The following is a 10,656-nucleotide window of genomic DNA, read 5'->3' on the forward strand; positions in this document are numbered from 1 at the left end:
CCGTTATTGAAAACGAAAAAGGAGAAACTATAACTAAACGAATCGAATCGGGATGGAGAATGTGCATTGATTATAGGAAACTAAACAAAGCAACCCGAAAAGATCATTTCCCTTTACCATTCATTGACCAAATGTTAGAACGATTAGCTAAACATTCACATTTCTGTTATTTAGACGGTTATTCAGGCTTCTTTCAAATACCAATTCATCCTGATGACCAAGAAAAGACAACATTCACATGCCCTTTTGGTACCTTCGCGTATAGACGAATGCCGTTTGGTCTGTGTAATGCCCCTGCAACTTTTCAAAGATGCATGATGGCGATTTTCGCCGACTTTCTCGAAAACATCATGGAAGTATTCATGGATGACTTTTCTGTATACGGACAAAGTTTCGAAGAATGCCTTGAAAACCTGGAAAGAGTTCTTGAACGATGTGTAAAAGTAAACTTAGTACTTAATTGGGAAAAGTGCCACTTTATGGTACAAGAAGGAATTGTTTTAGGACACATCATCTCGAACAGAGGAATTGAAGTAGACAAAGCCAAAATAGAGGTAATCGAAAATCTTCAACCCCAAGAACCGTGAGAGAAGTACGAAGCTTTTTAGGACACGCCGGTTTTTACCGACGATTCATCAAAGACTTCTCTAAGATAACTAAACCCTTAACCGGACTATTGATGAAAGATGCTGAATTCATATTCGACGACAACTGTTTAAAAGCATTTCAAACTCTTAAACAAGCATTGATCTCCGCACCCATTATGCAGACACCAGACTGGAATGAACCATTCGAAATAATGTGCGATGCCAGTGATTATGCTGTAGGTGCTGTTCTAGGACAAAGAAAGGATAAAAAGCTTCATGTTATATATTACGCTAGCAGAACCCTGGATGAAGCACAGATGAATTATGCCACAACCGAGAAAGAACTCCTAGCAGTAGTATTTGCGCTAGATAAATTTCGTTCTTACTTGGTAGGAGCCAAAATAATAGTTTACACTGATCACGCTGCTATCAGGTACCTTCTAACAAAAAAGGATGCTAAACCTAGACTCCTAAGATGGATCTTGTTACTACAAGAATTCGACTTAGAAATCAAGGACAAGAAAGGAACTGAGAACGTAGTAGCAGACCACCTCTCTAGACTTGAGAACCTTGAACCAGAAAGAACATCCATTAATGATGATTTCTCGTATGATAAACTCATAGCTACTTTGGAAGAGAACAACTCCGACATGCAAGTAGAAACCACCTTAGCTATATCTGTCATACCATGGTACGCTGATCTAGTTAATTATTTAGCTGCCGGAATAGTTCCACCTACTTTATCTTACCAGCAGAAGAAACGATTCTTCCACGACATAAAACACTATTACTGGGATGATCCCTTACTCTTCAAAAGAGGTCCCGATGGTATTTTCCGTCGATGTGTACCCGAAGAAGAGGTAGAAAATATAATCCAACACTGTCACTCTGCGCCTTATGGTGGACACACAAGTACATCCAAGACCTGCTCTAAAATCCTACAAGCTGGCTTTTATTGGCCAACTGTATGGAAGGACGTACATGCGGCTATTAAGGAGTGTGACAGATGTCAACGCACGGGAAACATATCTAGACGTGACGAGATGCCACAAAAAGGTATTTTGGAAGTAGAGATTTTTGACGTGTGGGGAATAGACTTCATGGGACCATTTCCATCCTCCTTCGGTAACAAATACATACTCGTGGCAGTTGACTACGTATCAAAGTGGATCGAAGCTATAGCTTCCCCAACTAATGACACCCGAGTAGTAACTAGACTCTTTAAAAATATAATATTTCCGAGATTTGGCATCCCAAGGATAGTAGTCAGTGATGGTGGATCGCACTTTATATCCAAGGTACTCGAAAAACTACTACTTAAATATGGAGTGAGACATAGGATAGCAACACCTTACCACCCTCAAACCAGTGGACAAGTGGAAGTATCTAACAGAGAAATCAAGCAAATACTAGAAAAAACAGTCGCCACTTCAAGGAAAGATTGGTCATTGAAATTACCAGAAGCTTTATGGGCATACCGAACTGCTTATAAAACTCCCATAGGGACGACCCCATTTAAGCTCATTTATGGAAAATCCTGTCACCTCCCGGTAGAATTGGAACATAAAGCCTATTGGGCTATTAGAAATTTAAATTTGAATTATAAAGCCGCCGGTGAAAAGAGAATCCTTGACATAAACGAATTAGAGGAACTCAGAAGAGACGCCTATGAAAATGCCAAAATCTATAAAGAAAGAACAAAACAATGGCATGATAAGCGTATATCAAGGAAAATCTTCAAGCAAGGCGACGCAGTACTCTTATTTAACTCTAGACTAAAGTTATTCCCGGGAAAACTACGATCCAGATGGTCAGGACCTTTTCATATCACTAAAATCTTTCCCAGTGGAGCGGTAGAAATTAAAGGACAATCTACAGAACCGTTCACCGTAAACGGGCAACGTCTGAAACATTATCACTATGCGGAAACCAACGAGGATTCGCAAATTCTACACTTAGACGAAACGCCCCCAGGACTCATAGACAATATTTAACAGTTTCTTTGTCGAGCTTGCGACATTTAAACAAAGCGCTTAGTGGGAGACAACCCACAAATTAATCTGTTATTTTATTATTCTATTATTATTATCATTTCTCTATTTTTCTCTTAATTATTCTTTTAATTTCTATTTAGTATTCATTATTGATTTATTCAAAAAGAAAAAAAAATATATCTATATATAATAATAATAATTCTTTTCTTCTTTCGGCATTTGGCCAAATCCTGACTTAAAACTCATGTTTTCTTTTCTCTAGTTAACACTAACCAGATGGGACATTTTGACCGTATGGGTATCAAGTTCAGAGGAATGGCTCAGAAACGAAAGTTTGAAGAACTAGCCACTAGAGAGATGCTACCTAGTTTATATACTGATGATTGGGTTATGACTGCCCTTGGACTGAGACAGAGTGTCCTGTTTTTGCTGAATCAGATAGGATGGGAGACCTCCCCTATCCTGAGGCATTTCACCACCTATCGGAGGCTCACACTAGAATTCCTTAGTTCATTAATCTATCTACCTAGCCATGGAAAAGGAATTACCAGAGGTTTTATCCAGTTCAGAATGTTCAATATGGAGTACCAATTTAATATTAGAGACTTCACCAACCTTTTGGGTTTTCCTACCTCCTTTGATACATTCACTATAAGCCAGGAAGAACTTTTTGAATATAGAGAGCTTGAACACTTTTGGGGTAAGCTGACTGGAAATGATGAGCCCGAAGAACATGAGTTTCTCTCTGGAAACATACATAACCCGGCTTTTCGCTATTTCCATAAGATCCTGACCCACACTTTATTTGGGAAGAAGCCAAATAGTACTTCAGTTTCACGTGATGAACTCTTCATCATATTTTGTGCTTCCCAGAACCGTCCAGTAAACGGTGCTACTTTTATGTTAGCTAATTTGGACCACCTTATCCAGGATGAGAGAGCACCCATTAGAATAGGCGGCCTGATAACTATGATAGGTAATGCTATTGGATTACGTCAGCCTATGCTTGACCTGAACCCTTTTTGTGGCATTACCACTATGAGTATACCTTTCCTCTTCAACACTATGTTTATAGCAAACATAGGGTCTGATGAGTTTGAGCTTGTTATTGATAACCAGGTTCTCTGCCTATTCACCATGCCCGATCCTAGGACTAGTGTTCATAACCAAAGGAACTGGCTCCATAACCTGAATGAAACCCCAACTCCTGATGGATCCACTGAATCCATCCAGGATTATGAGATTTGTGATGACTATGAGCACTATGTTGACCATATCTCTCTTGCTGAATCTGACCCTCAGACTCCATCCGGCTACCATGATATTGATCCTCCTCCTCAGCCTGTCCTGACCGAAGAATCAGCCATGCCTGATCTCTGACATCATATGCCAGGAACAGATATTAAAACCGTCATTGAAGCTTTGATGTCAGAACAAAACGCCCTCAGGGAAGATTTCCACAGCTTGAGACTTGCAGTCCTAGAACACATGAGCAGCACGGCAAGTCAGTTACGTATGTTACGGCATCATGTTAACTCTTTTACTCCTCCGGCCAGAGATCCGAAGATAGATGGAATTTAGTTATTTTTCCTTTCTAAGTTATTTAGTTTTAGGCTAGTTTTTTTTCATTAATGTTGTTTGAATTCATGATTATTTCTATTTCATTTCATTATTTTCCCTTCCTGTAATACATTATGATCTCTTTTTTTTATTGAAGCTGTTTAGTTAATTTTATTATGCAAATGCCTGTTACGTTCTACTGTTGTTACCTATTATTATTATACAAAGCAAGTAACGTGCACAGTGCATTAAAAATTGCAGACTAAAAATAACCATAAGCTAAATAAAACATTAAAATACGCTACCAAAGTGATTCTGTGAAGCGCTACTAAGCCTTTCCAAAAAGGAAGTGTGACGAGCGTCACACCACCCATAACGGACGGCACACTTAGTGCCTGTTACGAGCGTCACAGCCTTGTGACGAGCGTAACGCCCCTCAGACATGTGAACGTTAGGGAGCCGTTGGAGACGAACGTTACACCCATTACCTTTTTACATTCCCCATTCATTTTTCATTTACCACACTTAATTACTTTTCAACCACTTTTTCTTTCTACCTTCCAATCCTTCTCCTATAAATACCTACAACTGGGAAGAACTCCTTCTCTCCCACATCCATAACCCCACCATCCGTTATTTTCTCCGTATCCTGCAAAACACACTCTTTGGAAGACCAAACAACAGCAAGGTCAACTCAAAAGAACTCTTTTTCCTCCAGTGCGTTTTCGAATCGGATACTAAGGTAAACGCCGCCTCTTTTCTCTTTCATCATATCCGCACCTTATATGCTAGAGGCCGGCAACCATTCATAATTGGTGGATTAATAACCTCCATAGCACTTGGCCTGAACCTAGGGGATAAACTCCAAACTTTAGAATCCCTACCACCCCTGTCTATGGATATCAGCTATTGTCGCTCCAGCCGCCTGATTAAAAACAGAGTAGGCGGAGGATACTATCTTATGGTGAACAACCAAGCAGTCCCAAGTGTTGTGCTACCCAATACCACCCTAACCGATGTCACAAACCCGGACCGCCACCTCTACGATCTTAGCGCTCCTGAAACCACCGAGCCTTCACAAACAAACCAGCAAACAGATGAGTTTGAAGAAATGGAACAAGGTGATCATCCGCCAACACAACAATCAGTCCCGCTAAACCCTTCCAGTAATGCAGCCGGCCCATCCTCCCAACGTCGTCGACGAAGACGACCTGCGACCAACGACGACATTATGGATGCTATCGATGGTATGCAGGCACAGAATGCAGATATGATGCAGATGATGCGTCAAATGCAACAGCAACAGGATGCTCGGAATGCCATAACCGACCAGCGGTTTACTGAGTTGTTTAGCAGATTCGACAGCTTAGACATACGTCAAAGATCACCAGGACCAAGAACCAGAGGTGGAAGGCAGCCTTAGTTGTATCTTTCTTTTCATCTCCATTTTGTATTTCTTTCCCTTAAAACATCGAGGACAATGTTTAGTTCAAGTATGGGGGGGAAACATTATTCTTTCCATTCTCATCTTTGTTTCAAGTATGTACTCTCCCTTTTCATTGTTATTTCCCTATAAAAAAAAAAAAAAAAAACAAAATATTTTTTTTAAGTTAAGTCCTGAATGTGAAAAATTTTCTATTATCTATTTCCCTCAACTTTCTTGAGCCATAACAAAAATTTTAACACACCCAATAAGTATAAAGGTTGCTTACTTTATAAAACTTGAGTGAAATCAAAACAAAATCATTACCATAACAACGCTCTGAGAACCTCAATATGTTAGATCAGGATAAGTACCTATTATACCGAACTCCTTGAACTTTTAGTTCTATGGTAACCCCAAGTAGTTTATACAGAAGTCAGCACCATCTTAATAGCAAACTACGTGGAGAGCCGATGAATATAAGTGAATGATCCCCAAAGTAACCTGAGATACATAAATATATCAAGAAATGCACTAATCAAATTAGGTGATCCTTACCGGATCATTTAATCTAAAGGTTGCAGATCATGTAAAAGCACAATACGAAAGATCCATCATGAATTGGTTCAGTAGGTATCTGGTACTGAACTTGGTAGGGCGGACTACGGTTCGATCCCCCGCAATTTGCAATGGACTGAATAATGAAGTTATCCGACTTATGTACCAGAACTTCTAGCTAAAAGCGGATCATAATCACTAACCGGTTACTCCACTATGTGCGCGAAAAAGATAAAGGGCTTAATGTGATTTCGCTAGAATGAAAACGGGTAAAATAAGACTAAAGGAACCAGGATAGCCATCATAGTGTACTTGGAACTGATTGGCATAAGGTAGGGTTATCTAAGTTGTGACGGTAGTTGTTGATGTCAAGATTAAACTCAAGCCCTCCTAAACAAAAATCCATTGGCAACCTAGTACGAATTGATGTGCGCTTTAAAATTTCATCTGGCTAAAAAAAACTTTTAACAAGTTCTATACTGAATTTTGCTTGAGGACAAGCAAAGATTTAAGTATGGGGGAGTTTGATAACACGAAATTATATCGCTTTTTAAGACTTAATTCAATTAAATTATATTATCATTTACGCTAGTTCATCTCATTTTATCAGATATTATGCAGTATTCCTCTTCTATTTATAGCAGGTACCCATTTTGAAGCAAAAGTGAAAAAGGGAAGAAAAGGAGGTGTAAAAAGGAACAAAAAGGAGAGAAAAGGAACCAAAGGCCAAAGCCCAGCCCAAAGCGCACAAGTCACCAATGTTGTGCCTGTGACGGACGTCACAGGACGCGTGACGAGCGTCACGCGAAGTAGCCTTGTGACGGACGTCACACATGGTGTGACGAGCGTCACACCAGTCCACTAGCTTTTTGGCGCAAGTTACGCTCTCAGAGGAATGGAAGTAACGTTGAGGACTTCGTGTCCTATTCCCAAGCCGTGAATTTAGCACGCTGAAGACTCGTGGAAAAGAAGAAAAAGGCAGTTAGTAGCACTACTATAAATAGCTACCCTAATCCCTCTCGTTTGGACTCCTCTCCTTGCCGTTTACACACACCGAAGCTCTGCCGATTTTCTGTTCAAGCTTTTGCTTATTTTTCCTTTTTTCCAGCAGAATTAATATTGTTTATTTTATTTGTTTATTTTGCAAGTTTTATTTTCTTCTTCTCTTGCAAATTTACCTTTCCCGTTTTTAACTTTTAAATATTTTTCGCGTAGTAGTTTCTACACCGGAAACTACTGTGCAACTTTATACCGGATTTAACCTTACGTTATATTCGAGTTTTTTTTATTTCCTTGATTTAATTTACTGTTTAATTGAAGAATCGAAGAACAAATCCTACCGGCTTGTGGAGGAGTGTTCAAGACCTTTGTATTACGCATTCAGGTTCTCTAATTGTTATTTAATATTTAATGTTTTATTCTATTGTTTATTTACATTGCCTGCCTGAAATGAGTCTGTGTATGCATGATAATAATTATTATTTAGTTAGCATGTCTGGCTAATTCGCCCAGGTATCGGTATGTAAAGTAAGCAGAAAGAGGGGCCAAGACTGAGTCGGTCTAATCAAACTTAAAATTAGAATCAATCTTTTTATGGTCTTAACTTACAGGTTTAATAACAAGATTTTTTACAAAAGTAAAAGACATAAAGAAGTTGAAACCAACAGAGCGAGAGTTTGAGGTTTTAACTGGACAGTGTAAGTTAGTCATTAAATCTATCTCAGGGCGAGAGCAAGTTTTAGAATTAATTAAATTCTGACTTTTTTCCAAAAAGTATTTTTAAAGATTGAATGTGAGGACGAGAGTTAAGCATTTAGATTTAATTGTATAACCTAAGTCAACAGAGCGAAAGTTTGAGATAAGGGTGTTTAAAACGGTCAGTATTTTCTTAAAAAGAGTTTCTGCAACTTTATTGTTTTCAAAATATGATTTTTAACTTAATTATAAGTGACAGCTACATTAATATAAGATCATGGTTTCTTCAACAGAGCGAGAGTTTGAGATAAAACCTTTAACCAATAAAGTTAATCGAAACGATTTGTTTTAAAACCGAGAGACCGACAAGGAATTGATTCCCTAGTTTTGACGAACTACATACCGATATCCGTTTTATTGATATTTAATCTAGATATTAGTTTAGCTCCTAGTTTTTCCCCAAACAATCAAACATTTTCACCTTAGATTTACGTAGTAACTTTAGATAACGGTACATCGATTCATAAGTCCTTGTGGGATCGATATCTTTTAAAACTACGCGATAGAACTGTGCACTTGCAGTTTGTATCCCATTCTCGACTCACACAGTCGAGCGATCAGTAGTCTGTTGAACTACTTTGTGTCCTAACACACTCTTTCACCAGATTCATACCAATACAAGAGTGTTCTACACCTTCTATCATATAACGCTTTTATAAGGTTCCATTATGATACTAGAATATAATCTATTCTTATAGGTAAATTAAATTAGCGCTAAATAACTATCTCAACTACCTCTGTGTTCTAAAACACATGATCTTAAGGGATCTTCGTAGGATTGGAAGGTCCTTTTGTCATACCGTTCATATATGGATGATAGGCATAACTCAACTTTACCTTGGTTCTCATAGCTTTATGAAGACTTTACCAAAATCTCAATGTTAATCTAGGATCTCTATCTGAAATTATACTATATGGAATCCCATGCAATATGACTATTTCACTTATATAAATCTCAGCTAACTTCTTCAATGAGTAAGTCATATTAATTAGAATAAAGTGAGTCGATTTAATCAATTTATCCATTATAACCCAAATTGAGTCATACCCTTTAGAGGTTCTAGGAAAACTCACTATGAAAACCATAATGATACTATCTCACTTCTACTCAAGGATATTTAAAGGTTACATCAATCTAGATGGCTTATGATATTCTATCTTCGACTCCTGACAAACTAAGTAAGAATACATGAACTAAGCAACATCCTTCTTCATACCTGACCTCCAAAATGTTCTCTTAAGGTCTTGATACATCTTGGTAGCTCTCGGGTGAATATTCAAATTACTTCTATGACCTTCTTCCAAAATCAACTTCTTGAGTTCTTATATATTTGGTATAAAAATCCTACCCTGAATCTCCTAAGACCATCACCACCTACTTTAAAATCCACTTATTTTTCTTGATTTATTAGTGCTAACCAATCCAACACATTTTTAGTTACCTTTAACATACCTAATTTCACACTTCTCTATGTTAGCTCACATACCATACATATATCTCTAAATTTTTCAATCAAGTCCATATCTTTAACCATTAAAGTTGATATATGCAATGAATTCCTACTCAAGGCATCTTCTACTGCATTAGCTTTACCTGAATGATAGCTCAATTCGAAATCATAATCTTTAAAAAACTATATCCACCTTTTCTGCCTCATGTTCAATTCCTTATGATCAAACAAGTACTTTAAACTCTTACGATCGCTGAAAGATTTGAACCTCAGCCCATATATATAGTGCCTCTAAAACAAAAGCATAAAAATTACTACTGCGAATTCTAAATCATGGGTGGGATAATTCTTATCATGAATCTTAAATTGCCTTGAAGTATAGGAAAAAGCTTGACCTTTCTGCATCATCACATCACCCAGACCTAACTTAGATGCATCACAATACACCACAAAAGATTTTCTAGAACTTGGAAATTTTGATATTGGTGTTGACATCAATCTCTTATTAAGATCTTGAAAACTCTCTTCACATTGAGCACCCCACACAAAATATTGGCTCTTCCGGGTCAACTTGGTTAAATACATTGCTAATTTTGAGAAACCTTCTATGAATATTCTTTAATAACTGGTCAATCCCATAAAACTTCTGATACTCGTTACAAATTTAAATGTTTACCATTGCAGTACAGGTTCTACCTTAGACGGGTCCAATTCTATTCAACCTCCAAGAATAATATGTTCGAGGAAACTAACTTCTTTCATCCAAAATTCACATTAAATAACTTAGCATACAACTTATGATCTTTTAAGTTTTGTGATACTATCCTTGGATGCTCTGCATGCTCTTCTTCTATCTTATAATATACTAAGATGTCGTCTATAAATACCACAACAAATTGATACTATTAGGGATTGAAAATCCTATTCATATGCTCCATGAACACTCATAGGGAATTGGTCACACCAAAAGGCATAACTGAATACTCATAATGACCATAACTATTTCTGAATCGAGTCTTAGGAATATCTTCAAACTTCACTCAAATTTGGTGGTAACTTGATCTTTGATCTATCTTGCTAAACATGCACACTCCCACCAACTGATCCATAAAATCATCAATTCTAGGAAGAGGATAAATATTATTAATAGTAACCTTATTAAAGTGCCAATAATCCACACATAACCTCATGGTTCCATCTTTATTCTTAACTAACAACACATTCACACCTCACTGCGATATGCTAGGTCTTATAAATTACTTCTCCAATAGCTCTTCTAGCTGCTTTTTTAAGCTCGCTCAATTTTGATGCAGACATTTTATATGGTG

This window comes from Lathyrus oleraceus, chromosome 2 (genome assembly GCF_024323335.1).
Source record: "Lathyrus oleraceus cultivar Zhongwan6 chromosome 2, CAAS_Psat_ZW6_1.0, whole genome shotgun sequence".
NCBI classification, from domain to species: Eukaryota; Viridiplantae; Streptophyta; class Magnoliopsida; order Fabales; family Fabaceae; genus Lathyrus; species Lathyrus oleraceus.